At 40.1% G+C, this 14,097-nt stretch overlaps 1 long non-coding RNA gene across 1 annotated transcript in view; it reads right to left on the reverse strand.

Moving 5' to 3' along the window:
* Positions 1–228: 228 nt before the first annotated feature.
* Positions 229–14,097, reverse strand: part of LOC110319775 — a 52,253-nt gene continuing 38,384 nt past the window's right edge. The window contains exons 3-4 of the long non-coding RNA XR_002380426.1: positions 1,483–2,907; positions 229–1,450 (exon numbers count right to left, since the gene is read on the reverse strand). This is a non-coding gene — a long non-coding RNA (uncharacterized LOC110319775). The remainder of the gene's footprint in view (positions 1,451–1,482; positions 2,908–14,097) is intronic.

Below are 14,097 nucleotides of genomic sequence, written 5' to 3' on the forward strand. Positions count from 1 at the left end.
GCTATCGGGAATCTTGCAACGTTGCAAATCCTTTCCAGGGAAGGAGCCCACACTATGCCCCACACTTTAAACAATGTGTATTAGTATATGCTAGCTACATGTACGAATGTGCTTTATTAGAGCATTTTAATCCATGTACACAATATGCTTGGATCATTTTAACCCCCATTTTTCACTCTTGTCCTCACTGACTTCCTTCTCCTCAAGTCATCTCTTCTTTTTTAATATCCTTTTGTTATATTTGACCTAGCGAATTTATTTTTTCACATATTTTTACTTTTATTTAAAAAATAGATCCTTTTCCCATACAATACATCCTCCTTATAGTTTTTTTCTCCTATTGCTCCCAGTTCCTGCCCACCTCCCGTGCTTTCTAGATCCACTCCTTTACTGTCAATAGAAAAAAAAAAAAGAGGCTTCTAAGCGATAACAAACTAACAAGACAAAGTAATCTATAAGATGGAGCAAAAGCTATCATATCTAAGCTGAACACAGCAACCCAGAGGAAGAAAAGAGTCCCAAGGGCGGGCACAAGAGTCAGAGACATATTTGTTCTCACAGTCAGGAGTCACATCAAAAATTAAGTTATTAGATATAATATATACGCAGAGGACCTGGTACAGACCCATGTCAGCCCAGTGTTTGCTGCTTGAGTCTCTTTAAGCTCCTATGTGTCTTGTTTAGTTAATTCTGAGGGCTTGTTCTCCTGGTATCCCCCATCCCCCTGGTACTTGCAATCTTTCTGCCACCTCTTCTGAAAGATTCCCTGATCTCCGAGGGCAGGGATTTGATGGAAACCTCCAAGTTAGACTCTCTATTCACGTAATGTCTGGCCATGGGTCTCTGCATCTGTCCCCATCGGCTGCTGGAGAAAGCAGTTCTGAGGATGACTTGAAAAGGCACTGATCTATGAGTATAGCCAAATATCATTTTATTGAGTTATTTTATACCAACAACGTTTGGTTTCATCATAGGTCTCTGTGCCTTCTAATCTCTAGTTCTTTGTTGCCCAAGCATTATCAGGTATAGGTTCCATCTCAAGGAGTGGGCTTTAGGTCAAATCAGACATTAGCTGGTCACACCCACAAGTTCTGTGCCACCATTGTCCTAGCATATTTTGCAGGCAATATAGATTGTTGTAAAAGTAATTTTTAATTCACACAATGTGATTGTCATCCCAGAGGTTTAATGTTGAATAAGCCCGCCCTTTCTAGTTCTTTCTGGATTCTGGCTAGTTCAACTCAGCTGTTCTTGCTCAAAACTCCTCTCCTGACTGATAAAAACTTGGCTTGTGACTGAATTGCTCTGCTTGCCCTCAAACTAACTCAGGCATTCTGTTCTAATCTTCTGATTTTTTTTTCTCATTTTCTGCCCTATTCGGTCTTTACCTGCAACCCGTCTCTATAAAACTGTCGCAGTAAAACCTGCTGTACACACACATGACCACCACCTCTGTCTGCTGTACACACACATCGCCACCACCTCTGTCTACCCTCTCTTTTCTGTGTGCTCTCATGAAAGTTGGGTTTATTCTATCTCTCATTTATTCTGTCAAATCTTTCTCGGACTTGTCACTTTATCTGCCCCTCAATTAGATGTCACTTTTAAACATGGCTGCTTCTTTCTATAAACTAACCCTACTTTCGTTGTTTGGGATCAAAGGTGTGCACTAAGGGTATTCCTGTATTCTACAAACTGTAGGTCAGAGGTTTTGTGTCTGGGTTGGTGTCCATGTTTCTCTTTTGGTAGTCTGCCAGAGTACCACCGTCCAATACCACAGACATAGAATATAAAGGTGAAGGCTCCATGTAGGCACCAGTTCTACTTTTCCATGTTCAGTGAGTCATGTGGGTATTGTGCTCAGCAATGGGGTCCCTGCTGTCGGTTTGAAGACTGACTTTGTCTTAGCAATAGCAGTTTTGTTTGGGGATCATTATGACACTCTCTTGACCAATAACTCAACTCACTGCAACCTAGTCCCAACACTAGAAACCTTACTTGACAACAAGAGAAGGCTTGTTGAAAGTCCATATCCCCCATTACTGGAGTTCTCATTAGGTTCACCTTCATAAATTCCAGTAAGTTCCTACTGTACTAGGTTTTCACATCATCTTCCAAATCCCACACCCAATAGCAGCTATCTCTCTTCATACTCTCTCCCTCCACCCCAAATTCTCTTCACCTGTTCCCCCCCACTCCCATCACCACCTGCCCACAGTCTGCCCCAAAAATCTATTGAATTTCCCCCTCCCAGATAGATTCCTGAACTCCTCTAAACTCTTGTTCTCTTTAACTAACCTCTCTGGGTCTATGAATTGTAGCTTGGTTATCATTTATTTAATGGATAATATTTACCTATAAGTGAATAATCTTTCTGGGTCTGAGTTACCTCAACCCAGGAAGATTTTTTTTCTAGAGCCATCCATTTGCCTACAAATTTCATGATGTCAATTTTTAAAAAAGGATTTTTATTTACATTCCAGACGTTGTTCCCCCATCCCAGTTCTGCCTTCCACAGTTCCTCACCCCACTCCTCCTCCCTCTTGCCTCCTAGAGGGTGTTTCTCCCCACCACCAGGTCACCCCTTCCCTGCAGGCCACTGAGGCCTTTTCTCACACTGAGGCCAAACCAAGCAGTATTCTGCTAGCCCAAGTATGGTGACTGGTGGGTGGCTCACTCTCTAAGAGCTTCCTGGGGTTAAGACTTCTGGTCTTCCTATGGGGTCACTCTCTCCCCTTCAGCTTCTTGAGTCCTTCTCCTAATTCAACCATAGGGGTCCTTGACTTCAGTCCAGTGGTTGGTGAAAGTTTCTGTGTCCATCTCAGTCAGCTGCTGGCAGAGCCTCTCAGAGGCCAGCCATACTAGGCTCCTGTCTTCAATCTCTTCTCCATTTTTATCCCCACAGTTCTTTTAGAGAGAAACAGTACTGAGTCAGAAATTTCGACTATGGGTTAGCAATCCTGTCCCTCAACTTGAGGCCCCGTCTTTCTACTAGAGGTGGACTCTTCAGATTTCCTCTCCCTGTTGTTGGGCTTTTTGGCTAAGTTCATGCCCATTGAGTCTGGAGAGTCACCTCCAGGTCTCTGGTACTTTCTGGAGGGTCCCTCCTATATCCCACCACCCGAGAGTGCTTATTTTCATTCCTTCTCCTGGCCTTCTGGACTTCTCTCCTGTCCCCCACCCTATACCTGATCCTGTTCCCCTTCCCCACACCCTCCCACCCAGGTCTTTCTTTCCCTCTGCCTCCCATAATTATTTTCTTTCCCCTTCTAAATGGGACTGAAACATCCTCTCTTAGGCCTTTCTGGTTGTTACACTTCTTGTGGTCTGTGGGTTGTGTCCTAGGTACTTGTTGGCTAATATCCACTTATCAGTGAGTACATAGAAAGCATGTCTATTAGATTCAGTGTTATCTGGTTTTATGTTGAGGTCCTTGATTCACTTGGACTTGAACTTTGTACAAGATGATAAATATGGATCGATTTTCATTCTTTTGCCTACAAACAGCCAGTTAGAGCAGCACCATTTATTGAAGATGCTTTCTTTTTTTCCGTTGTATGCTTTTTGGCTTCTTTGTCAAAGATCACGTGTCCATAGGTGTGTGGGTTTATTTCAGAGTATTTGATTCTATTCCATTGATGGACCTGTCTGTCTCTGCACCAGTACCATGTTGTCTTTACTGTTTTGTAGTACAGCTGGAGGCCAGGGATGATAATTCCCCCCAGAAGAACTTTTCATTGAAAGTTGTTTGGCTATCCTGGATTTTTTGTTTTTCCATAAGAAGTTGAGATTTGCTCTTTTCATGTTAAGAAGAATTGTGTTGGAATTTTGATGGGAAATGTTAATGAAAGAGAACTTCAGGTCAATATCACTTATAAAAAAATCAATGTAAAAATATTCAATAAAAATTCAAAACCATCACTTACCACAATCAAGTAGGCTTCAACCTAAGAATGCAGGAATGGTTCAATATGTGAAAATCCATCAACATATTACACTATAAAAACAAACTGAAGGAAAAAAATCACATGATCATCTCATTAGATGCTGAAAAGACCTTTAATAAAGTATGATACCCTTCGAGCTAAACGTCCTAGAGAGAGCGGGGATACAAGGTTCATAACTACACATAAGAAAAGCATGAAATTAAATGGAGACAAACTAGAAACAATCCCATTAAAATCAGGTATAAAACAAGGTTGACCATTCTCTCCCCATCTATTCAATATAGCACTTGAAGTTCTAGCTAAAGCAATTAGACAACAAAAGAAGATCAAAGGGATACAGATTGGAAAGGAAGAAGTCAAAGTATCACTCTTTGCAGAAGATATGATAGTATTCATAAGCAAACCCTAAAATTCCACCAGAGAACTCCTAAACCTGATAAACAACTTCAGCAAGGTGGCTGGATAAAAAATAAATGCAAAAAAATCATTAACCTTCCTTTATACAAATGAAAAGCAGGCTGAGAAAGAAATTAGGGAAACAACACCCTTCTCTTTTTTTCACTTTTTTTTTTATTATTTTCTTTAATTACATTTCAAATGCTATCCTGAAAGTTTCCTATACCCCTCCCCCCACCTCTGCTCCCCTACCCACCCACTCCCACTACTTGGCCCAGGCCTTGCCTTGTGCTGGGTCATATAAAGTTTGCAAGACCAAGGGGCCTCTATTCCCAGTGGTGGCCGATTAGGCCATCTTCTGCTACATATGCAGCTAGAGACACAAACTCAGGGGGTACTGGTTAGTTCATATTGTTGTTCCACCTACAGGGTTGCAGCCCCCTTCAGGTCCTTGGGTACTTTCTCTAGCTCCTCCATTGGGGACCCTGTGTTCCATCCAATAGCTGGCTGTGAGCATCCACTTCTGTGTTTGCAAGGCACTGGCATAGCCTCACAAGAGGCCACTATATCAGGGTCCCTTCAGCAGAATCTTGCTGGCATGAGCATTAGTATCTAGGTTTGGTGGCTGATGATGGGATGGACTCCCAAATGGGGTAGTCTCTGGATAGTCCAACCTTTCATCTTAGCTCTAAATTTTGTCTCTGTACCTATATCCTTTCATGAGTATTTTGTTCCTTATTCTAAGGAGGAATGAAGTATCCACACAATGGTCATCCTCCTTGGTTTTCTTCTGTTTTGCATAATGTATCTTGGGTATTCTAAGTTTCTGGGCTAATATCCGCTTATCAGTGAGTGCATATCTAGTGACTTCTTTTGTGATTGGGTTACCTCACTAAGGATGATATCCTCCAGATACATCCATTTGCCCAAGAATTTCATAAATTCATTGTTTTTAATAGCTGAGTAGTACTCCATTGTGTAAATGTACCACAGTTTCTGTATCCATTCCTCTATTGAGGGACATCTGTGTTCTTTCCAGCTTCTGGCTATTATAAATAAGGCTGCTATGAACATAGTGGAGCATGTGTCCTTATTACCAGTTGGAAGATCTTCTGGGTAAATGCCCAGAAGAGGTATTGCTGGGTCCTCCAGTAGTACTATGTCCAATTTTCTGAGGAACCGCCAGACTGATTTCCAGAGTGGTTGTACAAGCTTGCAATCCCACCAGCAATGGAGGAGTGTTCCTCTTTCTCCACAACCTCGCCAGCATCTGCTGTCACCTGAATTTTTAATCTTAGCCATTCTGACTGGTGTGAGATGGGTACTCAATTCATTCTATGAGGCCACAATTACTCTGATACCTAAACCACACAAAGATCCAACAAAGAAAGAGAACTTCAGGCCAATTTCCCTTATGAATATNGATGCAAAAATACTCAATAAAATCCTCGCAAATCGAATCCAAGAGCACATCAAAATGATCATTCATCATGACCAAGTAGGCTTCATCCCAGAGATGCAGGGGTCGTTTAATATAAGGAAATCCATCAATGTAATCAACACCCTTCAAATAGCCACAAATAGTACAAAATATCTTGGTGTAACTCTTGCCCAGCAAGTGAATGGTCTCTATAACAAGAACTTCAAATCCCTGAAGAAAGAAATTGAAGACCTCAGAAGATAGATGTCAATATTTTTTAACTGCTGAGTTACTCCATTTCATAATTATCACATTTTTTCTTTTTTCTTTTCTTCAGGGACATCTCAACAGAAGAGACTGTCATTTCCAGTTTCTCGCTATTATGAATGAAGCCAAATAGAACATGGTTGAGCAAGTATCCATGTAGTCGGATGGAGAGACCTTTGGGTATATACCCAAGAGTAGTATAGCTGGTTCTTGAAGAAGATCCAGTCTTAGTTTTCTAGGAAATCACCATATTGATTTCCATAGTGGTTATACAAGTTTGCACTCCCACCATCAATGGAGTTTTCCACTTGCTCCACATCCTTGCCAGCATAACCTATCATTTGTTTTATCGATCTTAGTCATTTTGACAAGTGTAAGATGAATCTCAAAGTAGTTTTGATTTTCATTTCCTTCATTGCTAAGGATTCTGAGCACGTCTTTAATGCTTTTTAGCCACTTGAGATTCCTCTATTGAGAATTCTCTGTTTAGATGTATGTCCCATTTTAATTGAATTGTTTGGGTTTTTGATATGTAGTTTCTTTAGTTCTTTATATATTTTGGATTTTAGCCCTGTATTGGATGGAGTTAGTAAAAAGAAATCTTTTCCCATCCTGTAGTCTGCTGCTTTGTCTGACAGTAGCCTTTGCCTCACAGAAGATTTTCAGCTTTATGAAGTCCCTTTTATTAATCATTGATTGTACTCCCTGTGAAACTGATGTTCTCTTCAGGAAGTTGTATATGTGCCAATGTGTTCAAGACTATTCTCCAATTTTTCTTCTGTCAGGCTCAATGTATCTGGTTTTGTGTTGAGGTTGTTGATCCACTTGAACTTAAATCTTGTGCAGCGTAGTAAATAAGAATCTGTTTGTATTCTTCTACTTGACAGCATCAAGTTAGACCAGCACCATTTGTTGATGGTAATTTCTTTTCCTGGTGTGTATTTCTGGTATCTTAACAAAAAATAAGGTGTCCTTAAGTGTCTAGGTCTTCAATTCAATTCCATTGATCAATATTGTTTGCTTTGATGCCAATATCATGTGGGTTTTACTACTATAGCTCTGTAAAATAGCTTGTGTAGGGTATGGTGGCATCCAGGAGTTCTCTATTGTTCAGGATTATTTTAACTATCCTGGATTTTCTTCCAAATAAAGTTGAGAAATAGCTTCTCAAGGTCTGTAAAGAGGCATGTTGGAATTTTGATAGAAACTGCATTGTTTCTACTCAATGTTTTTGGTAGGATAGCCATTTTTACTATCAATCTACAAGCATGGGATTATTCCCAATTTTTTAAATACTTTCTCCAATTTCTTTCTTCAAAGACTTGACTTGAAGTTTTAATCATACAAGTCTTTCACTTGTTTGGCTGGTCACCCCAAGATAGAGTTTGTTATTTGAGGGTACTGTGAAGGGTGCTGTTTTCCTGATTGCTTTGTCATTTGTATATTTGAGAGTTACTGATTTTCATTGTTTTGTTTTGTTTTAATCTTTTATCCAGATGCTTTGCTGAGTGTGTCTATCAACTATAGGAGATCCCTTCTGGAGGTTTTAGGGTAATTTATATATACTGTCATATAATCTGCAAATAATGATAATTTGACTTCTTCCTTACCAATTTGTATCTCCTTGATTTCCATCAATTTTCTTGCCCAGGAACATGTTATGTCTAGTATTTCTCTGCTTAGCTTTTGTCTGCATCCAGGCAAAATGGATCCAGATGACCTGCCCATTGGTGAGAGTGGGGTACCCAAGTCTCCTACTATCAGTGTGTCTGTGTCAATATGTGATTTAAGCTGTAGTAATGTTTCTTTTTACAAACTTAGGTGCCCTTTTTTGGGACATAGATGCTAAGAATGAAATGTCATTTGACATGAATGTAGTGTCCTTCCTTATCTTTCTTGATTAGTTTTGGTTTGAAGACTATTTTGTCAGATATTAACATGTCTATACAGGTCTTCTTAGGTCCATTTGCTTGAAATACCTTTCCCAACACTTTACTCTAAAGTATCCTTAATACTGAAGTGTGTTCTCGGTACAATAGGAGGATGGAATCTGTTTTTGCATCCATTCTATTAGTCTGTGACTTTTTACTACAGAATTGAGACCATTAATATTGAGAGATATCAATAACCAATAATTATTGCTTCTTGTTCATTTGGTGGTGGTGGTGGAGGTAGCAGTGGTGGTATGTTTCCTTCTTTTGGTTTTGCTGATGTGAGTTAATTCCTGTGTTTTAATGGATTGAAACTTCTGTAAGTTGGAGTTTTCCTTCTTGTACCTTCTGTAATGATAGAATTGTAAATAGATATTGTCTAAATTTGAGTTTATGATGGAATATATTATTTTCTCCATCTATGGTGATCGAAAGTTTTGCCAGAAATGGTAGTCTAGGGTGGCATCTGTGCTCTCTTAGAGTTGGCAGGAGATGGATCCAGGCTCTTCTGGCTTTTAGAGTCTCCTTTAAGAAGTCAAGTATATTCTTATAGGTCTGCCTTTATATGTCACTTGGCCTATTTCCCTTGTAGCTTTTAATATTCTCATTTTGCTTTGTATGTTTACTGTTTTGCATTTCTTATGGTGAGGGGATTTTCTCTTCTGGTCCAATCTATTTGGTGTTCTGTCTGCTTCTTAGACATTTATAAGCATGTCTTTCTTTGGGTTAGGAAATTTTTCTTCTATAATTTTGTTGAAAATATTTTCTGGGCTTTTGAGCTGGGTTTTTATCCTTTCTGCATGCCTTTTACTCTTTTTACTTTATTTTATTTTTTACTGGATATTTTATTTATTTACATTTCAAATGTTATACCCTTTCCCTGTTTCCCATCCGGAAACCCCCTATCTCATCCTCCCTTCCCCTGCTTCTATGAGGATGCTTACCCATCTGCCCACCTACTCCTGCCTCCCCTACACTAGGGCATCCTTAAATTCCCCTACACTAGGGCATCAAGCCTTCCCAGGACCAAGGACCTCTCCTTCCACTGATGTCCAATAAGGCCATCCTCTGCTATATAGGCAGCAGGAGCCATGGGACCCTCTATGTGTACTCTTTGGTTGGTGGTTTAGTGCCTGGGAGCTCTGGGGTGTCTGGTTGGTTGATATTGTTGTTCTTCCTATTGGGTTGCAAACCCTTTCAGCTCCTTGGGTGCTTTCTCTAACTCCTCCATTGGGGACCCTGTGCTCAATCTCATGGTTGGCTGTGAGCATCCACCACTGTATTTGCCAGGCCTCTGTATTTGCTTTGAAAGTGCCTCTCAGAAAACAGCTATATCAGGCTCCTGTCAGCAAGCACTTCTTGACATCCACAATAGTGTCTGGGTTTGGTATCTGTATATGGGATGGATCCCCAGGTGGGGCAGTCTCTGGATGGCCTTTTCTTCAGTCTCTGTTCCACACTCTGTCTCTGTATTTCCTCCCAGGAGTATTTTGTTTCCCACTTCTGAGAAGGACTGAAGCATCCACACTTTGGTCTTCTTTCTTCTTGAGCTTCACGTGATCTGGGAATTGTATCTTGGGTATTCCAAGATTTTAGGCTAATATCCACTTATCAATAAGTGCATACCATGTGTGTTATTTTGTGACTGGGTTACCTCACTCAGGATGATATTTTCTAGTTCCATCCATTTGCCTTGGAATTTCACGAATTCATTGTTTTTAATAGCTGAGTAGTACTCCCTTATATTTGTTCTTCTCATGGTATCCCAGATTTCCTGGATGTCTGTGTCTGGAGATTTTCTTTAGATGTAACATTTTCATTGGCTAATGTATATCCACGTCTTCTATCATAGCTTCAATGCCTGAAACTCTCTCTTTTATCTCTTGTATTCTGTTGCTAAAGACTGGCTCTATAATTCCTGTTGAATTTCCTAAATTATTTGTTTCCAGACTCCTTCACTTTGTGTTTTCTTTATTGCCTCAATTTCCATTTTCTGGTCTTGAACTATTTTACTCATTTCCTTCCATTGCTTGGGGATTTTTTGTTTGTTTTGTTTTGTTTTGTTTTGTTTTTGCTTTCTTTAATGGATTTACTCATTTGCTCCCATAGTTTGTGTTTTCATGCTTTCTTTGAGGGATTTGTTCATTTCCTTCTGTGTGTGTATATGTGGTGTGTGTGTGTGTGTGTGTGTGTGTGTGTGTGTATGTGTATGTGGTGTGTGTGTGTGTGTGTGTGTGTCTGTCTGTCTGTCTGTCTGTCTGTCTATCTGATTAGTGTAGGGGATTGGGTCTTGGGGACCAGAGAAAGAGCAGAAGCAGTATGGGTTGTCATTTTATATGTTAATGTAATGAAGTACAATCCAGAATTGGAAGGCTCACCAGTGATCCTAATCTAGAGGCTGGGAGATAGAAGTTTCTGACCTGGATCTTGGCATGGAGATCTTGAGGCATAGTGGCTATGAATTCCAGAAGATTAAGAAAGGGAGATCTCCAGTATTCTAAGTTTCTGGGCTAATATCTGCTTATCAGTGAGTGCATATCTAGTGACTTCTTTTGTGATTGGGTTACCTCACTAAGAATGATATCCTCCAGATACATCCATTTGCCCAAGAATTTCATAAATTCATTGTTTTTAATAGCTGAGTAGTACTCCATTGTGTAAATGTACCAAAGTTTCTGTATCCATTCATTCCTCCTTAGAATAAGGAACAAAATATTCATGAAAGGATATAGGTACAGAGACAAAATTTAGAGCTAAGATGAAAGGATGAACTAACCAGAGACTACCCCATCCGGGAATCCATCCCATCATCAGCCACCAAACCTAGATACTAATGCTCATGCCAGCAAGATTCTGCTGAAGGGACCACTGGGAAGAGAGGCCCCTTGGTCTTGCAAACTTTATATGACCCATCACAAGGGAAGGCCTGTGCCAAGTAGTGGGAGTGGGTGGGTAGGGGAGCGGGGGGGGGGGGTTAGGGAACTATCGGGATAACATTTGAAATGTAAATAAAGAAAATAATAATAAAAAATAGAAAGGGAGATCTCTGAGTTCAAGGTCATCTGGGATTAAAGTCATGGTGGCACACACCTTTAATCTGGGCTACACCTTCTGCTGGAGACCTACATAAGGACATTGGAAGAAGGAAGATTTACACTCTTTCTCTCCTTTGCCTTCTTGCCTTGTGGGACTGAGCAACTGCTAAATCCTTGGACTTCCATTCACAGCTGCTGCTGACCATTGTTGGGAGTTGGACTGCAGACTGTAAGTCATCAACAAATTCCTTTACTATATATAGAGACTACCCATAATTTCTGTGACTTTAGAGGACCCTGACTAATATACTTCCTGAGAATCTTTAGTCAATTAATGGCTTCTGGGAAGAGGGAAACATCACTGGTGAGGTGAAAACTAGGCAGCCTACCTGGTTTTCTGGCAGACATGTCCTATAGTTTAGCAGGGAGTGCCTTCTGGAGTTGGGGGCTTTGATATAGAAATGAGGGAGGCTAGGAGGGGATGATCTGTGGGATCCACAGTATATATACACAATGGGGAGGAAGGGCTGCAACTGGTGTTCTGTTGCAGTGTAGGAATAAGACAGGAAGACATGGGTCTGAAGGAACAGAGTGACCTAATGAATTTGAATGGGGTTGTTTATAAAGAGCATGGGTGAGATAGCATGAAAACCTTACCTGTGATATCTCTCTCTTCCCCCCTCAGTCATTACCTGAATAAAGATTCTCAGGGAGGCAAAAACAAGTGTCTCTGACCAAAACTGATAGGAATAGTAATATATAGGCAGAAGAATCAACAATTCACCTGGAACATCAGTGACCCACCACTTATATGTTTCTCTCAGAAGAACAGAGTCCCACCAATGAATCCTGGCAGTCATAGCCAATCATGTCTGACAGCAGCAGCCTTAACACCCTAATGGTTATCCACATTTATCTCCTCATCTACTGGTGTGATGGTTTGAATAGGAATGGTCCCCATAGATTCATGTCTTTGAATGCTTGGCCCATAGGGGGACAAACAATGCTTGGAACAGTTGGGGGATGGGGTCTTCTTGAAATAGGTGTGGCCTTGTTGAGGAAGTATGTTGCCACATCCACTCCAGTGAAGTCTGCGTGGCAAATCCAAAAGCTTGGCCGCAGTCCTAAGGCAAAAAGTTTTATGGAAACTTGTCTCCTGGAGAGTCTCTGGTATCCCATAACCACATTTGTCCCTGCAATAGTGTGGAGGGTCTTGCATGCTTTCTTGCAGTATTTTACTGGATAAGAGCTAACAGTCTCAGGGCTAGTTCAACAAAGTAAACTTAGAGTAACAGCCGAGTCACTCCCATATGCAGGAACTTACAATGGTCTAGGAAGAAGGAGGGTTGTGGTTTAAGGGGGAACTAGAGTATTGCATTACTCATGAAAAGGTTAGCAAGAGCAGAACCCCCTAGTGCAAGCTTTCACAGGGCTCAAAGAATAGCAAAAATGGTGACTAGAGTGTGAAATCCTCACCTGGCTCCTAGTATGGCTGACTTTAGAAAGGGCCTCCTTTTATCTCAGTTGTAACCACTGCCTAGTTCCTGTAGTCTTTATGTATGCATTTCTCTGTTTTGTGTCATTATGCATAAGATAATTTCAATGTGCCTTGGCTGATGTGTCATCTAACTTCTTTGTTTTCTTCTGTAATATAAGTGTGATACTCACTTTTAGAAATTACGCTCAGATACAGCACTCTCTCTGGTATCTGTGTCTGTTTGTCACCCTTCCGACTCCTTGTCCACCTGAGTACCAGAACCCTGATTCTCCCTCAGGTTGAGGGACCAACTGAGTCCAGTCCATGGCAGTATGTCACCATCAGGGTATGCTTTGAGATCTCATATGCTTAAGTAAGCTATACTCAAGTAAGATAGTCTTTCCTTGCTGCCGGTGGATGAAGATGTAGAACTCTCAGCTCCTTCAGCATCATGTCTGCCTGCATGCTGCTATGCTTCCCACCATGATGATAATTAACTGAACCTCTGAAATTGTAAGCCAGCCCCCAATTAAGTGTTTTTTGTTATAAAAGTTTCCTTAGTCAAAGTGTCTCTTTATAGCAATAAAGCCCAAACTAAGAAGACAACTGGGCTAAAGCTGCCACCTGTCCTTTAGGTCCCCAATGCTACATGAAACAAACCCTTGATAGCCACAAGGGTAGGCCTGGTGTTCCTACACAATTCCCTGGACTCCCTGGCAATAAATACATTTCTATACTCTTCACTGAAAATAGCAATACACCTATTTTAATAAACAGAAAAAAGCAGAAACAATAAAACCACACCTAGAAACAATAAATAATGTCATAGCTAACTCTTATATCTCTCAGATCCCTATATGTTTATGTTAAGTTTCATGATCCTTAAAACCTCTGAATGGTAGTTTAGATTCTCCCATCAGACATGTGACTCTCTTTCTCACAACAGCCATAGATTGCAACTGAATCTTCACCTTGGTAAAATCACTAACTGTGATATGGCTTAAGACTTCCAGGAGGCTCACAGGATTTTAGACCGACTCAAAGAATTCTTATCCTACTTTCATCTGAATTAATTGTCAGTGGATCACCATATTTTTATGACTGGTCTCATTTCTCTTTCACATTTTCAGTAAGAATAAGGGGAAAACAATATTTTTAGCTCTAAGTTAAAAAAAAACTCAGACCAAAACTAGTAGAGATAAAAAGGAAACATTACTAAAAAAAAAAAAAAAATACTGAGGCAATTGGGAGAATCACAGGAACATACTTTTAAAATCTATATTCATATAAGCTGGAAAATATAAAAAAACAGATGAATTCCTAAATATATCTAGATATTTAAAACCTGCCAAAAATAAATTAAGATGAAGTAAATAATTTAAGTAGACCCATAATAACCATTGAGTTAGAATCAGTAATTGAAACCCTTCCAACTAGAAAAGGCCAGAACCAGATAGATATAATAAGGAATTCTATAAAATTTTCAAAAAAAAAAAAAACTGACACCAATGCTTCTCAAATCATTCCATAACATAGAAAAGAAAAGAACATTTCTAAACTTTTTATGGAGCCAGCATTACTCCAGTGCTAACACCAGGCAAAGATTCAACAACAACAAAGAAAA

The sequence above is a fragment of the Mus pahari genome, chromosome 4, assembly GCF_900095145.1.
Source record: "Mus pahari chromosome 4, PAHARI_EIJ_v1.1, whole genome shotgun sequence".
Taxonomy (NCBI): Eukaryota; Metazoa; Chordata; class Mammalia; order Rodentia; family Muridae; genus Mus; species Mus pahari.